General features: G+C 36.0%; 1 non-coding gene across 1 annotated transcript; it reads right to left on the reverse strand.

The window, feature by feature from the left end:
• Positions 1-21,008: 21,008 nt before the first annotated feature.
• Positions 21,009-21,115, reverse strand: LOC132297798 (small nucleolar RNA R71). Its single transcript, XR_009479412.1, has one exon. It is a non-coding gene; the product is annotated as a small nucleolar RNA R71 (small nucleolar RNA).
• Between the last annotated feature and the right edge of the window lie 1,671 nt (positions 21,116-22,786).

The raw sequence follows: 22,786 nt of genomic DNA on the forward strand, positions 1-22,786 counted from the left end.
CAACCTCCCATGGTTCAAGCTAATCAAGGTGTTCGTGTAGCACCACCAATTGTGAATCCTCCCATTGCATTAAGAGACCATTATGTGCCTAATGAATACAATGCACCCACTTGCATTCAATTACCTCCATTTAGAGCACATCACTATGAAATCAAAACATAAACCATTCAAATGCTTCCTAACTATCATGGACTTCCAAGTAAAGAACCTTATAAGCATTTGGATGAGTTTCTTAAAGTGTGTTCCACCGTGAAATACACGGACATGCCGAAAGAAGTTTTAAGACTTAAACTTTTTCCTTTCACCCTTAAAGACAAGGCAAAATATTGGTTCAACAATCTTAGGCCTTTTTCGATAACTTCTTGGGCGGAAATGCAACAAGAGTTCTTGAAAAAGTACTACCTGGTATCAAAGACCAATGCCATAAGAACTTCAATAAGAGAATTTTGTCAAGGGGATGGGGAAACGTTTCATGAGGCATGGGAAAGGTTTAATGATATAATTAGGAAGTGTTCTTATCATGACATACCTAAGTGGCAACTAGTTCAATATTTATTTGAAAGTTTATCGGATAATCACAGGAGTATGGTTGATGCATATATGGGTGGTTCTTATCATGATAAGCATGAAAATGATGTGTGGTAATTGTATAAAAGTATGAGTGAAAATTCCATGCATAGGTCCTTATCTTCTAAAAATGGTAGAAACCTAGGTGGAAGGAAGAATATTGGCTTATATCAAGTTAACAATTCCAATGACATAGCCACCGAGATGAAATCCTTATCTCAAAGGTTTTATCAATTTTTGATTAACCAAAATTCGGCGAATCAAGTATCTTCCTCCCCTACTCATATTCATCATCGTGCATCTAATGAATCTTGCATGACTTGTTCAAGTGTCTTGCATTTTACTTCCAATTGTCTACATGGACATGTGCAAAGTGAGCCCCATGAGCAAGTCAATGATACATTTTTTAATGAAAGGAATAATCCCTATGGCACTCATTACAATTCAAGTTGGAGGAACCATCCAAACTTTTCTTGGAAAAGCAAAAGGAAAGGCTCAACCCCTCCCTAAGGTGGTTTTCAAGGAAAGTATATTCCGCCACCAATGCAAGGCCAAGGTTCCCAAGGTTTTAAATCATCATCATTTCAATCACATGGAAACCAATTTTTTAATTCTAACCAATCATCTTATTCCTAAGGAAACTCTAGGAGTCCCGCTTTTGAAGAGAAAGTTTTGACTGCTCTAGGCACTCTAGAGGCGAACACTCAATTATTTCATTTTCTCTCTCAATCCATTGCTAAGCTAGAAACCCAAGTAGGCAAATAGCTAGTACTTTAAATGGTAAAGAGAAGGGGAAGATGCCTTTGAATGCCCCCACCAAAGCAACAATGTGTTGTGGAGCCTCATTCCTCATCGAAAGGGCACACAATTAAACATGTCAATACGGTGACAACCTTGAGAAGTGGGAAGATTGTGGACAACCAAGTAGGTGTGCCAAATGAAGAGAGTGAACCGATACAACCAAAAGTTGACACCCGTCCCGTTTCACATCATATTCCTCCTTCATTGCATATGCATAATCATTCAAATGGAGGCCGGCCTAGGTGGTCAATGCATTCAGTTTTGGTTTTGCACAAAGTTGTTTTGTCTCATGATTTACTGAAAAGAAGAGGTTTTGCTCTTACAAGTAGATGCTATTTGTGCTATATAGAAGAATAAACTTTGGATCATATTTTTTGTGATTGTGATTATACATGGAAGGTGTGGAGCTTTCTCTAATAGGTTTGTGGATGGACTTTGCAAAGAGTCCATGGAATTCATGATTTGCTTGGACAGTTTACTCACTATTTTCAAAGGCAGCATACTAGGAAGATGGCTAGAATGATTTTCACTGCTACCCTTTATTTTCTATGGTGGGAGAGAAACAATATATTACATTATAAATATGTTAGAGGGGTTAAGGATTTAGCTAAATCTATTTTTTGGGAAGTGCTTGATGTCTTGGAGAGTTCTCTTCAGGATATTTTGTAATCTTTTCTTTTAATGTCTTTTTGAATGTCCTAGTTTAAGGATATTGTGCGTCCTGTTTAGGTCTTTGGTTATATTTTTTATGAGGGTATGTCCTCATATTGTCCCTTGTATTATCTTGTTTATATTTTAATATACTCCTTCATTTAGGAAAAAAAGAAAAAAAAAAAAAAGAAGAGAAAGTGTTGAGAAGCGATTTGAAGAGTGAGTCCAAAATTGATTTGAATGATGAATTGAACAAAGCTTTGAAAAAGGATTTTAAAAATTCTTGTGTTGATAATGTTTCAAACAAAAGTTTTGAAAAAGTTTTTGAGCCAAGAGCTCTATTTCCGGATGCTTTGAAATGATCTATTTATCTTGATAAACAAAAGACCAAGACCAATGAAATCATTGAAATGTTTAGGCAAGTGAAGATTAATCTTCCACTTTTGGATGCAATTAAGCAAATTCCGGCTTATGCCAAGTTCTTAAAAGATCTTTGCACCCAAAAGAGGAAGAACAAGAGCCAAACACCTAGGAAAGTGGTCTTGACCAAGCAAGTGAGCTTAATCTTGCAACATAACACTCTCCCAAAGTTCAAAGACCCTGGTTCACCTACTACCTCTTGCATCATTGGTGACCCCAAATCTCATTTGGGAGAGTGTCATTAATTGGACTCTTCTAAACTCAGGAGCAAGTGTTAATCTTTTTCCATACTCGGTATATGTCAAATTAGGCTTAGGAGACTTGAAACCGACATCGGTAGTTTTACAACTTGCCGACCGATCCATCAAAAAGCCTAAGGGTATCATTGAGGATGCCTTGATTAAAATTGATAAATTCTTCTTCCCAATCGATTTCGTTGTCATTGACATGGAACCGGTTCCAAATCCCAAGAGCCAAATTCCCGTTATCCTTGGCCGTCCTTTCTTGGCAACCGCAAATGCCAACATCAATTGTAGGACGGGGGCAATGAAAATCTCATTTGGGCATATGAAAGTGAAGTTGAATATCTTTAATCTGACCCCAAATTCATTTGATAAGCATGAAGAAGTAAATGTTGTAGAAAAATGTCTAGATAATGAATGTGAAAGAATGAAGTCTTTGCTTAAAACCAAAACTTCAAAAAGTTCATCTTCAACCTTGAAACTAAAGAATGATGTTTCAAAATCTTGCTTTGAGAGGGCATGGAAGCCCAAAGATCACATTGACAAAGGACCAACAAATTCTTTTGAACCTAATCCAATAAGTTCTTTAGGGAACCGTTTGTTGGGTGGAATTTAAAGTACCTATCACCCCATTAAGGAGGGGATGCATTACAAGATGTTTGATCCGGGTTAAAAGAGCCCAACGTCTTGCTAGAGACATTAAAGACTAGTAAATGCTTCGTAGGGTTTACAACCCTGTTCCTCCCTCGTTTTTATTTTATCTTTCATTTCTTGCGTCGTCTAGATATGTTTTGGAATTCATACACATGGCTAGGATTTTGATTGAGTATGCATGCACTTTCATTCTGAAAATAGGCATTTTGTCCCTGTTCAATCGATCTCAAAAGAGGTTCGATTGATCGAACACCCATTCCTGCATCCAATCGTTGTTCTGTTCCATCGATCTGAAATTTCCTGCATAAATCAGCCCTCTGTGTATCGTTTGAAAATTTCTTTGGATCGATCTAAAAGTTCCTAGATCGATCCAACTTTTTCTTGGATCGATCTTCACTCCACACTTAGAAATTTTTTTGAGATCCATGAAAAAGGCCTTTTTGTGCATCGTTCGAGCTTCTCTGTAGGTTTTCACCAGTTCGATCGATCGAACCATTTTCTCGATCAATCTCAGCTTAATCGATCTGTACCCTTTGTTGACCTTAACTTTAAATTTGACTGCAATTTTATTTTTATTTTTATTTTTATTTTTAGTGTTTATTTTATTTTATCTTCAAAAACTCCAATTTTATTTTCATTTTAAAATTTTCAAAAATCCCAAAAACAATTTTCTTTTATTTTATTTCCAAAAATTAAAAAAAAAATACTTTTAATTTAATTTTAATTTTTAATTTCCAAAAATTCAAAATATTTCAAAAAAAAAAAATATTGTCGTTTAGTGAGGGGAGATCGATCTCAACATTTTTCAGATCGATTTATCTTTGATCGATCAAAAATTTTCCTTGATCGATCAAACTTGTCGGGACCAGTTTTTAAAAATAAAACCCTAGGGTCATTAGATCGATTTCAAGATCGATCTAAGCCCTCATCTCCCTCGCCGCTACAAACCCTACCTCTCCCATCTCCGGCGACCATCCCAAGCATCCACATCATCTCTCATCTCCAATTTCATCATCTCTCTCGATTTCCACCTCTCTCGGATTTGGTAAGTCTTGAGTTTTTCTTTTGATTTCAAGTTTTAATCTTCATGAATCTAAGCTTTACATGTTAGATCTAGAGTTGCCATGCTTAATCCTTGCCAAATTTGAATATTCCATGCTTGTGTATATATGTGTATATATATGTATATAGATTTCTATACATTTTGATTCAAATCATGTATTTGGGGGTCACGAGCCAAACAAGTGACCGATCTTGTTGTGTTGTTGTGTAAGAGGGCTCCACAAGCTTGATTGGGTGCCCCCGTGTCATCCACGTCATAGATTTGTGACTTTTTGAATTTCCCGTACCAGTTCAATCGATCGAAGTTTTCTTCGATCGATCACTAACAGATCGATCGAACTTATCTCAGATTGATCTCACAAAGATCAATCTCATATTTTTGTGATCGATCGAACTTCATAAATTTGCATCCTACACTTCACACACTCTCTTTTGTGATTCCATGTTTCTATATACTATGCTTCACTTCTTTATGCCGGTACTAACTTATATTGCAAGTGTTTTTCTTTCTGTTTTGCAAGCCATGGCTAGGGTCAAGACAGTTGCCCATGGACATTATCACCGTCGAGTCGGGCCCAGATTAGAGGAGTAGGCCGGACCATCTCATGTCCAGGATTCAGAGCAATATGTTAAGTCTAAGCAGCCTGCATCACCAACTCCAGCCCAATCCTCATCAGATAGCAAACTACACTCTTCTGCTTCAGCATCTTCATCATCTTATGATGAGACTGAGCATACACCATCACCTTCTTCATCTCCGCCTCATGCACAGCCAGGCTAGGCCTTATACAGACCTCTGCCGAGATACTCACGCCTTACAGTAGCGCATGAGTCAGTTTTCAATATTTCCTTCTTCTCCCGATATATTCTGACCTGGAGGGGTATTTCAGCCATTCTAGCCCCTGTCACATACCCAGTTTACTCGAGGCTTGTTCGGATGTTCTTCCAGAACCTTTGGCGTACCTCGAGTAATCTGGCGGAGCTGTACATTACCGTTGATGACCATCTTATCAGCATTACAGTAGAGACTCTGGCCAAATCTTGCCGATACCTATATGTTTGCCCTCCTGAGTTTGAGCTCAATTATCCCATTCTGGAGAGGAGGCCTTCTTATGCAGACATAGCTGTAGCACTTACAGGCCATTACAGTGAGGGCGAGACATTTGCTACTCGGACCTATTTTCCCAATGATCTATGGTTCTTTGATTTGGTCTTATACCGAAATGTATGTATGAAGAGCCATAAGGTCCAGAGGCGAGGCGACTATTTGACTGCCCTTTATGCTTTTTACATAGGGTACTGGGTTTCTATTCCGACCTGATATTAGAGCGTTATGATGAAGCTCTACACGAACTACATCAGCAAGGCCAAGCCTAAGCGGGCTAAGTACCTTCCTTTTGGCCACCTTATTACTCAGATCTTGTGCGATCAACGCTATCCATTCCGTCCAGATGAGCGCCCAGAGACAGGAGCTTGCCACTTTGGCAAGAAGGACTGGAATAAGAGCTTCAATGCTCTTATTAAGAGTCTTGTGGAGGATGCTGTGATAGCAGCTGAGAAGGCTGAGAAGGAGGAGATAGCAGCAACAGCAGCGGACGACCCAGCAGTCAATCCGGCTGCCATACATATGGACATTGACTTGGAGCAGGAGCCTTCAGCAGAGGAAATCCCACATCACTCTCCAGCGGGGTCACCATTACATTTCCAGGAGTAGGCTCAGGATGCACATCATTTTCCTGATCCAGTGATACCTAAGGCTCCAGCACAGACACCCAGCTTTGGAGAGCGTATCCAGGCTTTGGAGGATGCCGTAGTCTCCATCCGCCCAGACATTGTCTCTATCCGAGCTGATATTTCTTCCCTGCATACGGATGTCATGACTGCACTGCGAGACATATCCTGAGATATCCGCGGAGCACGCCCTGCCTGTCCTACCTCCTAGCATGATATTCTAGTTTTTTCTATCTCTATACCTTCATTTCATATATCTGTGATACATTACTATTCTTTTGATACTGTTATATTATTTTTACGGCCAGTCTGTTGCCTAGACATTGTGATGTATATTATTTTTTTTTTCTATACATGCTATATTTTGGATGTCATATCTTTGTATTGATATATCTGTCTGTGATTGACTCCATCAGGTGCATCCCGTTGACTTCAGTGAGAGAGAGTACTACCCAAATTTTCAGGGCCATCATTTTTCCTCTTTCTTTACTTCAATTCTTGTCCTATTTACACTTGAATGTTCACTGCACACTATTATTATCCCTTTTGTTATCTATTGAGTTTTATCCAAGTGCCATCTTTTTAGGACTACAGTTAATCCCAAGTTAACCACAGTTAATCCCAAGTTGGGGGGGGGGGGGGGGGGTTATACCACCCACTTTGGATACTTGTGTCCCGGCCATTCTTTGCCATAGCTATGATGCGACCCGAGCATGTACACAAAATAATGCACAACACTTTAGGTTTAGAAATAATGTCAAGTGGGCATCATATTTTAAAATTTATAAAACCACTAAACACTTATACCATAAAGTATAAAGTGAGTAGGGATCGTCCCAAGGGATTGAACATGTATTGGGATTAAACTTGGTTTTAAAGTTAATTAGATTGTGAAAGAGAAATAGAGAGAGAGAGTTTAAGAGAAAAAGATTTTGGTGAATAATTAAACTAGAGTTCGATTGAAAGCATGGAAATGGAAATGACATTGCAAGTAAATTAAATTAAATTAAACTAAGAATAAAAGAGATAGGAAGAGAGTCTTAGGGTTAGGATTCACCACTAAGCTCATGCAATTAACCATATGCTTTCAATTAATGGGGAATTCATTAGTGTAATTATAGATGTGGTCACATTATCATTACAAATCATAATTGTAAGCATAGATTATCAACATCAAAAAGGAATTGTCTACCTAATGAAAATTAAACTAAAGTGTAGAACCCAATCAAGACTATGTCATAACCTACCATACACATTCACAAATGTATTCGATAGGAGCACACATCATTCAAGAAGATAATACTAATTGTAATTAGAAGTATGGATTAACATAATCAAGCACAAATTGCCTACTTTACAACAGTTAACTAATGACAATAAGCTAATTTGTAGAACAACCCATCAAGATTAAGCATTTATCCATCACATTAATTGACAATTGTATCAACTAAGTATCATGTTATGGCCATCACTAAACATAACTAAAAGAAGTATCTAGTGTAAAGTATAATTCTAAATCAATCACACATAGACATGCAATTTTCATATAGAATCAATGGAAGAATTAATTTTCAATCATCTAATGAAGACTAAAATACCTAATTAATCATATATAGACATACAATCAACTAGAGATTTTAATGGAAGAATTTTATTAATACAAGCCCTAATTTGTCAAATCAAGCATGTATATATAAAGAAATCACAAGGCCATACAGTTAATTACAACATATTAATTCCCCAAGAGAAGAAATACAAAGGTTTAGGTTACATGAACTTAGGGCTCATCCAAGCCCTAAGTGAAGAACTAGCTCATGGAGGAGATGATCATGGTGTCAACAAGCCCAATCCCCATATTTTGGCTCCTTCTTCTTCTTCCTTCAATTGTAGATAGAGAGCCTGTAAAATTTCTTGAAACCCTAGCCGCTTCCTTTTTTCCAGAGAGAATGTAATATCACGGTACATAAAATAATAAAAACCTAAAATCCTTCCTTAATTAATAAATTAAAAACTCTTTAAATAAAATAAAAACTAATCCTAAACTAATGGCTCACTGGGCCTTAAGTAACAAACCCTATTAAAGCCCATAAGTTACAAAAATAAGCTCAAAATAAGAAAATCCTGTAATGCTGCCAGGTACTGGGGGATTGATCCCACAACCTTGGGGATCGATCCCCCAGAGTTGAAAATTTCTTTTAAGCCTTATTTAGCTCCATTTTGGTCCCGGGCTAATTGGTTTGCTTCTTTATCTTTAAGAACATCATCAAAGGCCCGAGATTGACCGCTTTTGAAGAATAAACACGTTATACGAGCAATGGGCTGCGACCTCTTTTTGCCATTTTCTAAACTTTTTCTGAATGTTTTTGCTTGACTTCAAAAAGGCTTTAATGGACCGTTCTTAGCTCATTTTAACTTTATTACCCTAAAATACACTTAAATATAAATTAGGACTAAAACATGAAATTAAGATAGATGCAAAGACTGAAATACCTTAGCTTAGGTGCTGAAATGTGCAACATTTAAGCACTTATCACGCCCCTAAACTTAAACTGTACATTGTCCTCAATGTGCAATGAGAACAATGAAAAATGATGGAAAGAGTAAACCCTGATGGCAAAGATTATGAAATCCATAAGGTCATCATGGTTCGTTCTATTTTAAGTTGAGCTTTAAATGCATGATGAGATTTGAGATGTGTTTGGCAATGATTTCGAACTTTTGAAGCATAGTGCTTTTGAAAAGTAAGTTGTTAGAATCTAATACTTCTTGTATGCTCTAGGATGCCATTTAGGGGTAAATTTTTAATTTTTGATATTATGCTTGCTTTTTGTGGTCCACATCATCATGTTGGTTGAAAATGCTTTGAGAGTTCATTCTAGAATTCTACACTTGCACTTGCGCACACTAGTATTCAATTTGTGGGGTACATGCTTAGTTGATTATTGTTTTGGTTTATCCCAATTGAGCTAGTATGCTTTGAAAGTTTTCATTATTGATAAAATGACCTTACAAAGAAAAGAAATAAAAGCACTCACCGAAAAAAAAAAAAAAAAAAAAAAAAAAAAAAAAAAAACTACATTCTTTTAACATGTCAATTGATTAAAAAGGAAGACAAGGAAAGAATGTAAGATGTATGATTAGTTTGAGTTCGTAGCCTAACCATTCCGAGTCATTACACTTAACGCCCTAAGACCATCTAGTTTGGGAGTCGTTGGTTCAACGCTTGTTACATGGGGTGATTAGAGAGCTTAAGGAACTTGGACATTGCACATGGTCATATATATATATAACGAAATCAGTAAAAAAAAAAAAAAAAAAAAAAAAAAAAAAACAATAGGAGATCAATCCACTTGGGCATATATTTTGTTGCTCTCTGCCAAAAACATGGGTTGATCTCCAATTGTTTTTTTTTTTTAATATATTTTTTTTATTATTTTTTTTTTACACAAAACTAGAAAGAAATATATATATATATATATATATATATATATATATATATATATATATATAATAAAAGAAAATATACAAAAATAATAATAAATAAATAATAATAAATTGAAATAAAATTAAAGACTAGCCTACACAGCCCACTTTTTTATTTTATTTACTTTGTTATTTATTATTATTATTATTATTATTATTTTGAATTTAAAAATTCTTAAATGTACAAAAGGAAAATGAAATAAAATAAACAAATAAAATAAAATAAAATTGCAGCAATGTGACAATGATTTGAAATGGGTTGTTAATATCTTGGGTGCTTGAGTTGGATTTGTTTTGGATTTCAATTGTTGATTACAAAAATTGCATTGATTTTTCGCTCATGCGATCAAAAAGATGCCACACATCGTCTTCATTTTTGTCCAAATAGGCTCCTCCACATGAAGCATCAATCATACCTTTTTGGGTATCGGATAAGCTTTCATAGAAACAACGAACTAATTACCACTTAGGAATCGTCTTCATTTGTGGACATTTCCGTAACAAATCGTTCAAACGTTCCCATGCTTCATGCTGAAGTTCTCCTTCGTTTTGGAAGAATTCACGGATAAAAGCTCTCATAGCATCGGTTCTACTTGCGGGGTAAATTTTTTTTAGGAATTCACATTGTAGTTGAGCCCAAGATGTGATTGAATTTGCCCTCAAGTTGTTGAACCAATATTTAGCCTTTTCCCGAAGAGTGAAAGGGAAAAGTTTTAATTGGAAAACTTCTTCTAGAAGATCCGTGATTTTCACAGTTAAACAAACTTCCAAAAACTCATCCAAATGTTTATGTGGTTCTTCATTACTCAACCCATACAAAAAGGGGCACATTTGGATGGTTGCGGGCTTGATTTCATATTGTTGTGCCCGGAAGTTTGGTAACTGAATGCATGTTGGTGCATTGTATCCATTGGGAGTGTAGTGATCCCGAAGAGATAATTAAGGATTTGGGGGATACACTACATGATCTTGTGGATGGATTTGTATTATTGGAGGTTGTTGCACTTGATCGGGCTGTGGAAACACATTAGGACGAGGAATTCCCAAGGGTGGATGCATATCTTGAGGTGGATACCCACTAAGAGGATGATACACACCTAGATTATCCATATGCCCTAGATCTTAGAATTGGTTTTCCATTAAGTGTGGGATAATCAAGAATGGGAATAATTCTCCTAGAACTACCTCCTAACACTGAATGGATGATTCAAGATTAGACCACAACAACTTCACAACAAACCACAACAACAATCAACAACAATTCACCACCTCCACATACGATGTTCCCATACTCCCATGTTATATCAATGCACAAAATTAAATTGTCTCCACACGGGCCGATGTTTTTTATCAAGAAAGTAATAGCCTCCTTTTGGGCTTATGCTTGGATAAGAATTTTAAAAAAAAATGTGATAGCCTCGATAAGGGCTATCTAGCAAGCATATAGAGAATTAAACAATTATAGTAAAAGAAATTCAAGAAAGCTCACGAAAGTCCCTAGCAACAACGTCACAATGGTGCCAAGATCCAATGCTTGCTCCTCTTCTTTTCAAGTACCTAATTGAACAAGAGGGATTTGTAAGAAAATAGTAATTTAAAGAAAAAATCAAATTAGCCCTAATGCTTAATTCAATTCTAACTAAACCGTCAATCCCTGGCAACGGCGCCAAAATTATGATACGAACCGAGCGTGTGCACAAAATAATGTGTAACACTTTGGTTTTGGAAATGGTATCAAACAGGCATCATACTTTAAATTTACATAAAAACCGCTTGACACTTATACCGTCAAGTATGAAGTGAGAAGGGATCGTTCCTAAGGGATTGAACACGTGTTGGGATTAAACTTGATTTTAGTGCTAATTAGATTGCACAAGAGAGAGAGAGAAAAAAAAAGATTTTTGGTGAAGTGATTAAACTAGAGTTCAATTAAAAGCATGGAAATAGAAATGACAATGCAAGTAAATTAAACTAAGAATTAAAGAGATAAGAAGAGAATCTTAGGGTTAGATTCACCACTAAGCTCGTGCAATTAACCATATGCTTTCAATTAATGGGGAATTTATTAGTGTAATCATAGATGTGGTCACATTATCATCACAAATCATAATTGTAAGCATAGATTATCAACATCAAGAATGAATTGTCTGACTAATGACAATTAAACTAAAGTGTAGAACCCATTCAAGACTACGTCATAACCCACCATACACATTCACAAAAATATCCGATAAGAGCACACATCAATCAAGAAGATAATACTAATTGTAATTAGAAGTATGGATTAACAGAATCAAGCACAAATTGCCTACTTTACTATAATTAACTAATGACAAGTAAACTAATTTTTAGAACAACCCATCAAGATTAAGCCTTTATCCATCAAATTCATTGACAATTGTATCAACTAAGTGTTATGCTATGGCCATCACTAAACACAACTACAAGAAGTATTTAGTGTAGAATATAATTCTAAAGTAATCACATATAGACATGCAAATTACATATAGAATTAATGAAAGAATTAATGTTTAATCATCTAATGAAGAATAAAATCCCTAATTAATCATATATAGACATACAATCAACTTGGAGATTTCAATGGAAGAATTCATCAATACAAGCCCTAATTTGTCAAATTAAGCATGTATATATAAATAAATCACAAGGCCATATATTTAATTACAACATAATAATTCCCCAAGAAAAGAAATACAAAGGTTTATGTTACATGAACTTAGGGCTCATCCAAGCCCTAAGTGAGGAACTAGCTCATGGAGGAGATGATCATAGTGTCAACAAGCCCAATCTCCATCTTTTGGCTCCTTCTTCTTCTTCCTTCAATTGTAGATAGAGAGCCTGTAAAATTTCTTGAAACCCTAGCCTCCTCCCCTTTTCCAGAGAGAACGTAATATCACGGTACAGAAAATAAAACTTAAATCATCATCCAAATAAAACTCTACCCAAAACTAATGAAAAACTAACCCTAAAAATAATGGGCTTGTTTCCATTAAGTAACAAACTCTATTAAAGCCCAAAAATTACAAAAATAAGCCTAAAATAAGAAAATCCCGTAATGCTGCCAGGTGCTGGGGGATTGATCCTACAGCCTTGGGGATCGATCCCCAAAAGGCATTTTTAGTTCTGCGAATAGTGGGGGATCGATCCCCCACCCTGGGGGATTGATCCCCCAAAGTTGGAAATTTCTTTTAAGCCTTATTTAGCTCCATTTTGGCCCTGGGCTAGTTGGTTTGCTTCTTCATCTTTGAGAACGTCATCAAAGGCCCGAGATTGACTGCTTTTAAAGAATAAACACACTATACGAGCAATGGGCTGCAACCTTTTTTTGCCATTTTCTGAACTTTTTCTGAATGCCTTTGCTTGACTCCAAAGAGGCTTTAATGGACCATTCTTAGCTCATTTTAACTTTATTGCCCTGAAATACATATAAACATAAATTAGGACTAAAACATGAAATTAAGATAGATACAAAGACTGAAATACCCTAGCTTAGGTGCTGAAATATGCAACATTAAGCACTTATCAAGTTACATTGGTATACTCTTTCTTTTGTTCTCTTTGCACATTGAGGACATTGTGTCATTTAAGTTTGGGGGTAATGGTGTTAATTGCAGTATTTGCTTTCAATTCAAATTTTAAGCATGACTTGTGTATTTACGGGATTGTCTATGATTGGTTTATAACTAGCTATGATTTGATCTTTTTAAAAATTGCTTGACTTGAGAGTCCAATACTCCTTGTATGCCTTGTGGATGCCATTTAGGAGTAAATTTTTTGAAAGATTGATATCTTGCTTGCACTTGTGGTTCACATCATCCTGATTTTGTGATTGTTTTGAGATTCACTCTAGGATTCTACATTAGCACAGACACACACTAGCATTCATTTGTGGGGTACATGCTTTATTGATTATTGAATTGGTTATAACCCAATTGGGCTAGTAGTGCATTAAAAGCTTTCATCTTGATAAAAATAAATAACAAACCCTTTTCGTTGAGTAGCCGGGATTCTAGCCTCAATAAGTACCGAACTTCTCACGCCGAAAGGTGGAGGGCCCAAACTCTAGGTTAATAATTGAACTTGCTAAAAAAAATAAAATGTTATTGTAAAAACAAATAAAAAAGTGAGGACTTCTCCCAAAAGGTGAGAAGTGGGAAATGATTAGATGGAGGTTATTTTGATTTGTAGCCTAGTTGATTTGAGCTTGTAAGTCTTTAAGGGTGTTTGAACACCTAGTACCCTAAAGCCGTCCGGTTTAGGAGTCATTGACCTAACGCTCAACCTTATGGATTACAAGAAAGCTTAATAGATCAATATATTGCACCATACTTCCATCTTTGATCCTTAAAAAAAAAAATGAGTGAAAAGAATAAGCACACCTAGAACAATAAAGCTTTATTAAAAGGTCCACTCTTTGTCTTGATGATTGGTACTAGATTTGTGTGCTAATTTGAGGGTAAGGATGTGATCATTTCTTTAGTTGGCTAAGATAGCAACATATTTGATGCCTGTCCACTCAAAAAGGATTCTAGTGTTGTTTTGATTTGCATGAACATTTTCTTGATGTGTGGAGGACCATACTTGTTTGCTTGATGTTGAGATTTTGGGAGATTGCTTAGAAAGAGTTAAAAAATTGCATACTTGAGGTAGTTTTCTCCCAATACTTGTTTGAAATATTGGTGCCTCTTTTGTGATAATGAGCTTAATGTTTGTGGGTATCATTTCTGGAAACCCTCACGAGATTTCACTCGTCCACTAGGGGTAATCTAGGGGTTTAAAAGGCTTGTTGCATACGCTAAATGCAATCGTGTTCCCTACGAAAGTAGCGTTATCCATTTATTGCTTTTTAAATTCATAGTTGTATAGTTGTTCATTTCATTCCTTTACTTTGCAGTTCTTTGCTAGGGACTAGCAATATTTAAGTTTGGGGGTGTGATGAGCACTGAAAAATGCGCATTTAAACCCTTTAAGCTTAGGTATTTTAGGACCTTTATCTATCTTACTTTCCCGTTTTAGACTAATTTTGTGTTATTGTCCTTTTTAGGTGTTTATCCCCAAAATAAGCTAATTCAGCCAAATAAGAGCTTAAAAGAAGCTAACTCAAGCTGGATGGAAGAAATGAGCAAAGTGGAAGCAAAATAAAGCAAAGTGTGGAAATCAGCATGTTCGATCGATCTTAAGAATACTTCGATCGATTGAAAGTTCATCGATCTAGACTCTCTAAGATGGATCCAAGCTCTTTTGTCCTTATCCAAAGATCCCACAAAGTTTGATCGATTCAACAATTCTCAGATCGATCGAAAAGATTCCATCTTATCCTGTTATACCACTCTACCTACCACTTTTGTCTCTTTCCCTACAATATCTCAGATCTGTCCTTATCCAAAAAGGCGTCGCCATGGGAGGATCGATCCAGCCAAAGTTTGATAGATCTCAGCCAAGTTCGATCGATCTCAGCATAAGTTCAATCGATTGAACCCTCTCAAGTGCGAATTAAATTAATTTCCAGCTCATTAAAAGTTGTCTCATGGTGCAATCATTGGAGGAGCCCTTGTGTACAAGCCTAGACCATTGGTTGTGACATTTGAGCTACCTATATAAGGATTATGAGCCACTTTTAGACATAGGCTTTTAGGAGTTGATAGATACAATTTTTAAGTATTCTTAGAGAGGAAGAAAAGAAAAGAGGAGGCTAGAGTCACATTCTTGAGAGGTCTTCCATCTACTTCAAGAAGAGAGCATTTCTACCATGGAGATAGCCTTTGAGGGTTGGAGGACACCATTCATGAGTCACTAGACATCCTCTTGGGGCTAAAGTTAGCCCTAAGCATGCTCTCTTTACCTTGATTTATGTATTTTTAAGGGGATTTGTGTTGTAATACATGTTTTGACATCTTTATATGTATAGATCTTGTTTATTTAATGATTTATGTGGTTTAATTCTTCCAATTGATTATTTCATTCTATCCATATGTCTATGTATGCTAAAATAGATGTTCAAGTGTTTATCTCTATCTCTTGTGTTGTTGATGCATGTCTATGTGTGTTGATGCTATAGATCTAGAGATTGTCAAGACATATTGCTTAATAAAATGCTCTTGTGGTTTATTTGATAGTTTATACTCATTTCTTGATGGAGTGTGCCTCTCCTGTAGTTTAATTAGCTTAATTTTCATGTCATTAGCTTAGATGTAGTGTAGTTACCTTAGTTGTTAAATGGGAGAATAATCCATGCTTGTTATTTGATGTTTCATACTTATGAATGCAAGAAGTATATTTATCTAATTATGTGATGTGTTTGGATTGTGAGCTTAAAGGAAGGATTAATGGCTTAGTTTGATATATTGTGCTATTCATTGTGTTGTTTAGATAATATACACTTAATTGGTCATCCATGCATGTTGAAACAACCACACACACTCACTATTGTTACAACATATGTTTTTCCCCTCATTAAATATAAATTGAGTATATAGAAAAGTGATGCTTAGTGGTGATCTCTAAGTCGCAAGACCTCTCTCTCTTGTTTTCTCTATCCTTTAATTACTTGTTTTATATTGAGCTTGTTTAATCTTAATTGTAGTATAATCAACCAAACAATCTACCTTTAATCACTCGACCTACTAACCCTAAGCATTGTTTCTATTACTAGTAGCCCTCCAACCCCTTGGGATGATCCCTACTCACTCTTGCTATATTAGTAGTGGTGGTGGTAGTGGTTTTTATACAATTAAACTTGACCTAAAAGGCTTTTCTTGAACCGTGCATTCACTACATTATTTTGGCGTATAGGAACGGCCACCATCATTAGCAGTCACTTTTTACCAATGTTTGAATTATTTTTTTGACTGACTTGTATAACCGCTGCTAGTACCGTTTCAAGTTACACAATGTTTGTAAGAGACGTCATATTCAGAAACACCAAGTATGAGACGGTTTTATTGTCAACCGCTCTTACAATTTGCGTCTATTTATATCTTTGTTGCCTGATAAATTACATTAAAGTCCATGGATATATTTCTCGAACATGCGATTGAAGATGTTGTCCATTGAATTAATCGTATAGCTTTTACGAGCAATCATGACAAGCATGGTTGGTCAATTCTGTTCATGTATTCTATTTATTTAATTATGCACAATTGTTGTCATCAGTATAATTTTTATTTAACATAAAATTCATGGCTCTATTTTTCTCCTACCATTAAAGGAAACCGATGTAATGGGCAGTGCATCATGGACCAGAAATATACATCGTTACGAAGAAATAATTCAATTACTTACACTTAATGGACCAAAAAATGTTATCACAACAAGAATTATGTACCTCCAACAATGTCCTCAATCTAGGAATAATATGGAAAGATTTATTAGGGGAGTGGTAAGTGTACGAACATAATATGTTTTTCGAAGACTACATAATTTCTTTCTTTCATAAGTTGACATGATACGTTTTTTTAACAAAGGTGATTGGATTGCTTACAAAAAAAAAAAATGGTTGGCTTTCTTCCGCACAAATGGTTACGAGTCGATATATCCTATGTGCATTGCATTATTGCTATCCAGAGAAGTAGACAAGGAGATGAGGATTAATTTATTAACATTATTAATGACAAACGAGATACTTTGCACATTTATGAAGTCTGCGCGGAGAAAAATGTTAACAATTATTAAATTGAGATCTTCTTCGAATCGCAATTTCTTTATGTATGTTCCTTATAGCTATCCTGAAGGCAACCACATTGACTGGAATTGCTGGATCCTTAACGAGGATATCATAAAATGCAACCGGTGTTGGTGTGATTTAAATCTTATGCTTTTGCAAGGGCAGTTTTCGCTAGATTGCGTAGAGGGCTTGTTTGGGTAATATTGATATTTATTTATGTTATATTTGTAATGTGATATATGTTACTTTAATGTACTGCATTAAATTCAACCTGAAATTATATGAATAAAACGTATTTGATGTTGAAGTACGTTATATTTGTTATTTGATGTATCTTAGTTTAATTTTCTGCCTTTAATGTTACTTACTTTGAACTTCGTTAATAAAAGTTGCGATACATGTTAGCAAAAATTGTGATGCATGTTAAGAAGAAATGCCTATATTATATACAATTATATTGTAACACATATTAGTCAAACATTCTGATATATATTGATGAGCGCTGAAAAGTGCACATTTAAACCCCTTAAGCTTGAGTATTCTAGGACCTTTATCTATCTTACTTTTTTGTTTTCGACTATTTTCGTTTTAATGCCCTTTTTAGGTGTTTATCCCAAAAATAAGTCAATTCAGCCAAATAAGAGCATAAATGAAGCAATCTCCAGCTGAATGGAAGAAAGGAGCAAAGTGGAAGCAAAATGAAGCAAAGTGTGGAAATTCAGCATGTTCGATCGATCTCAAAATTACTTTGATCGATCTGGAGTTCATCGATCTAGACATTTCAACATGGATCTAAGCCTTTGTCCTTATCCAAAAGAATCCAATAAGTTCGATCGATCCAACATTTCTTCGATCGATCGAAATAATTCGATCCTATCCTATCTTATCCACACCTACCACCCCACCTACCACTTTTGTCTTCTTCCTAAAATATATCAGAGATTTGTCTTTATTCAAAAAGGTGCTACCAAGGATGATCGATCTCTGCAGTATTTGATGGATCTCAGCCAAGTTCGATCGAACTCACTATAGTTCGATCGATCGAACCTCCTTAAGTCCGAAAAAAAAATAGATTCCAGCTCATTAAAAGTTGGCTTATGTGCAATCATTGGAAGGACCTTGGTGTATGAGCCCAGACCATTAGGTGTGACACTTGACCTACCTATATGTATGGATGAAGTTAATCTAGAGATGGTCAAAACATAGAGCTTAATTGAACACTCTTGCAATATATTTGATGGTTCACACTTGTTTCTTGATGGATTGTGCCACACCTTTAGCTTAGTAAAAGTTGGCTGATGTGCAATCATTGGAAGGACCTTAGTGTATGAGCCCAGACCATTAGGTGTGACACTTGACCTACCAATATGTATGGATGAAATTAATCTAGAGATGGTCAAAATATAGAGCTTAATTGAACACTCGTGCAATATATTTGATGGTTCACACTTGTTTCTTGATGGATTGTGCCACACCTTTAGCTTAGTGTAGTTGCTTTAGATTCATAGATAGGTAGACAATCTACTCTTATTCCTTAGTGTTCTATACTTATGAATGCAAGTGGTGTATGTTTCTAGATAGTAGTGCGTGCATAAATTATGGTTTCATTGAATGGATTTTGGTCTCATTTGATATGTTGTGCTTTCCATATGAATTGGCTAGACAATCTATGCTTATTTTCCATCTATGCCTAGTTTCAATTAATGTACACACACACACAAGTTACAAATTAATTTCCCCATTAATATACAATTGCTAGTGTCTAGTGAAGTCAAGCCTAGTGGTGAGCTCTAGTACCCCAAGTCCACCCCTCTATATTTTTTTTCTCTTATTCTCTGAAATCATTGTGTTTTATTTGCTTTAATTAATTTGCATAATAGTTTAATCAATCAATCAAACCATCTTTTGATCACTTGACCTACTAACCCTATACATTGTTTCCATTGCAAAGGCATGCCCACAATCCCTTAGGACGATCCCTACTCATCCTAGCTATATTTTTAGTTAGAAGTAGTAGTGGCATTCATAAATTTAAAACTTGGCCACTTTGCACACTCACACTCAATAGTGCAACATTTTTTAGGCGTTGGTATGGCGACAACACCAAGTTTTTGGCGTCGTTGCCAGGGATTCAATAGGCAACGTCGTATTTTGGAAACAAATAGGAATTAGTACTCTTTTGATCATGTCTTTTTTTTTTATTTTATCTTTGGTTACTTATTATGTTTGTTCTTAATTGACTAGGAACTTTGGGTAAGGAAATCAAGTAAATGAGCAATCAAAGCAAAGGAAGCCAAGTGAAACTAAGCAAAAACATAAAAGCTAAAATCTAAAAAATTGCAAAGCATAGCAAGGCTTGAAAATTGAAATTGAATTGAAGTACTTAAGGACCCTTTGTGAGATCTTTCTAACTCAATCTCTAGTTAAATCGTCGGCCTGTATGGAGGCATGTTTTTACTTTCCTAGATAAATTATGAGCCCGTATAGAGGCAATTTTACTTTTCTTTGCATATTGTTCAAAGCATGGGAGTATGGGATCATTGTATGTGAAGATTTGTTGATTGATTTGTTGTGGGGACGAAGTGTTTGTTACTTGCTTATTTCTTGTTATTTGTTTGTCATTGTATATGCATGCATGGTCGTTGGTCATTGAATCCTACTCTTGTCCCTCTTAATTTTCATCTTGAATCAGTAGTTCATAATCCTAGGGGAAAAGGTAGTTCTAATTGCTCCATTTCATCAATGAAAGAGCAAAACAATGACCATGTGGAGGACCTTGGTTACATAGACCAACAAGGCATCCTCCACCCTAATGTGCATCATGAAAATATCCAAGTACCATTAGGCATGCCTAGACCATTCATACCACAACAACAAGGCTAAATTCCATTAGGAATGCCTCAACCAATCTTTGCATATTGTTCAAAGCATGGGAGTATGGGATCATTGTATGTGAAGATTTGTTGATTGATTTGTTGTGGGGACGAAGTGTTTGTTACTTGCTTATTTCTTGTTATTTGTTTGTCATTGTATATGCATGCATGGTCGTTGGTCATTGAATCCTACTCTTGTCCCTCTTAATTTTCATCTTGAATCAGTAGTTCATAATCCTAGGGGAAAAGGTAGTTCTAATTGCTCCATTTCATCAATGAAAGAGCAAAACAATGACCATGTGGAGGACCTTGGTTACATAGACCAACAAGGCATCCTCCACCCTAATGTGCATCATGAAAATATCCAAGTACCATTAGGCATGCCTAGACCATTCATACCACAACAACAAGGCTAAATTCCATTAGGAATGCCTCAACCAATCTTTGGTCCACAACCTCCCATGGTTCAAGTTAACTAAGGTGTTCGAGTAGCACCACCGGTTGTAAATCCCCCTTTTGCATTAAGAGACCACTATGTGCCTAATGAGTATAATGCACCTACTTGCATTCAATTGCCCCCATTTAGAGTACATCACTATGAAATCAAACCACAAACCATTCAAATGCTTCCTAACTATCATGGACTTCTAAATAAAGAACCTTACAAGCATTTGGATGAGTTTCTTGAAGTGTGTTCCATCGTGAAATACACGGACATGCCAGAAGAAGTTTTAAGACTCCAAATATTGGTTCAACAATCTTAGGCCTTTTTCGATAACTTCTTGGGCAGAAATACAGCAAGAATTCTTGAAAAAGTACTACCAAGTATCAAAAACCAATGCCATGAGAACTTCTATTCATGAATTTTCTCAAAGGGATGGGGAAATGTTTCATGAGGCATGGGAAAGGTTCAATGACTTGCTTAGAAAGTGCCCACATCATGACATACCTAAGTAGCAATTAGTTCCATATTTCTTTGAAAGTTTACCGGATAATCACAAAGGTATGGTTAATGCATCTATGGGTGGTTCTTATCTTGACAAGCATGAAAATGATGTGTGGCAATTGTATGAAAGTATGAGTAAAAATTCAATGCATAGATCTTTGTCATCTAAAAATGAAAGAAATCTGGGTGGAAGAAAGAATGTTGGTTTGTATCAAGTTGACAACTCTAATGATATAGCCACCGAGATGAAATCCTTATCTCAAAGGTTTGATCAATTTTTGATCAACCAAACTTCGGCGAATCAAATGTCTTCCTCCCCTAATCATGTTCATCATCGTGCATCTAATGAATCATGCATGACTTGTTCAAGTGTCTTGTATTCTACTTCCAATTGTCCTCATGAACATGCGCAAAATGACAACCATGAGCAAATCAATGCCATTTTTGCTAACCAATGGAATAATCCCTATGGCACTCATTACAATCCTAGTTGGAGGTACCATCTGAACTTTTCTTGGAAAAGCCAAGGGGAAGGCATAAACCCTTCCCAAGGTGGTTTTCAAGGGAAGTATGTTCCACCTCCAATGCAAGGCCAAGGTTCCCAAAGTTTTAAATCATCATCATCATTTCAATCATATGGTAATGAATTATAAAATTCTCATTTTCCTAATCAACCATCTTATTCTCAAGGAAACTCTAGGAGTCCTGCATTTGAAGAGAAAGTTTTGACTGCTCTAGGCACCCTAGAGGCGAACACTCAATTGCTTCATTCTCATTCTCAATCCATTGCTAAGCTAAAAACCCAAGTAAGGCAACTAGCTAGTACTTTAAATGCTAGAGAGAAAGGGAAAATGTCTTTAAATGCCCTACCAAAGCAACAATGTGTTGTGGAGACTCATTCCTCATCGAAAGGTCCCACAATTGAACATGTCAATGCGGTGACAACATTGAGGAGTTAAAAGATTGTGGACAACGAAGTACGTATGTCCAATAAAGAAAGTGAACCGGTGCAATCAAAAGTTGACACCCGTCCTGTTTCACATTTTATTCCTCCTTTATTGCATGTGCATGACCATCATATTGAGAAAGTGTTGAAAAATGATTTGAAAGATGAATTAAAGCATGATTTGAAAAATGATCTTACAAATTCTTGTGTTAATGATGTTTCAAATAAAGATTTTGAAAAAGATTTTGACCCAAGAGCTCCATTTCTGGATGCCTTGAAAGGATCCATTTATCTTGACAAACAAAAGACCAAAACCAATGAAATCATCGAAATATTTAGGCAAGTGGAGATCAATCTTCCGCTTTTGGATGCAATTAATCAAATTTCGGCTTATGCCAAGTTTTTAAAAGAAATTTGCACCCAAAAGAGGAAGAACAAAAGCCAAGCACCAAAGAAAATAGTCTTGACCGAGCAAGTGAGCTCTATTTTGTAACATAACACTCTCCCAAAGTTTAAAGACCCCGGTTCACCTACTACTTCTTGCATCATTGGTGACCATGTCATAAATCGGGCTCTTCTTGACTTAGGAGCTAGTGTCAATCTTCTTCCATATTCAGTGTATGTCAAATTGGGCTTAGGAGACTTAAAACTGACGTCGGTAGTTTTACAACTTGACGACCGATCAATTAAAAAGCCCCGGGGTATCATTGAGGATGTTTTGATCAA

This window comes from Cornus florida, unplaced genomic scaffold, assembly GCF_030987335.1.
Source record: "Cornus florida cultivar Cherokee Brave unplaced genomic scaffold, ASM3098733v1 CherokeeBrave_3.0.0_Hap2_Chr02, whole genome shotgun sequence".
Lineage (NCBI taxonomy): Eukaryota > Viridiplantae > Streptophyta > Magnoliopsida > Cornales > Cornaceae > Cornus > Cornus florida.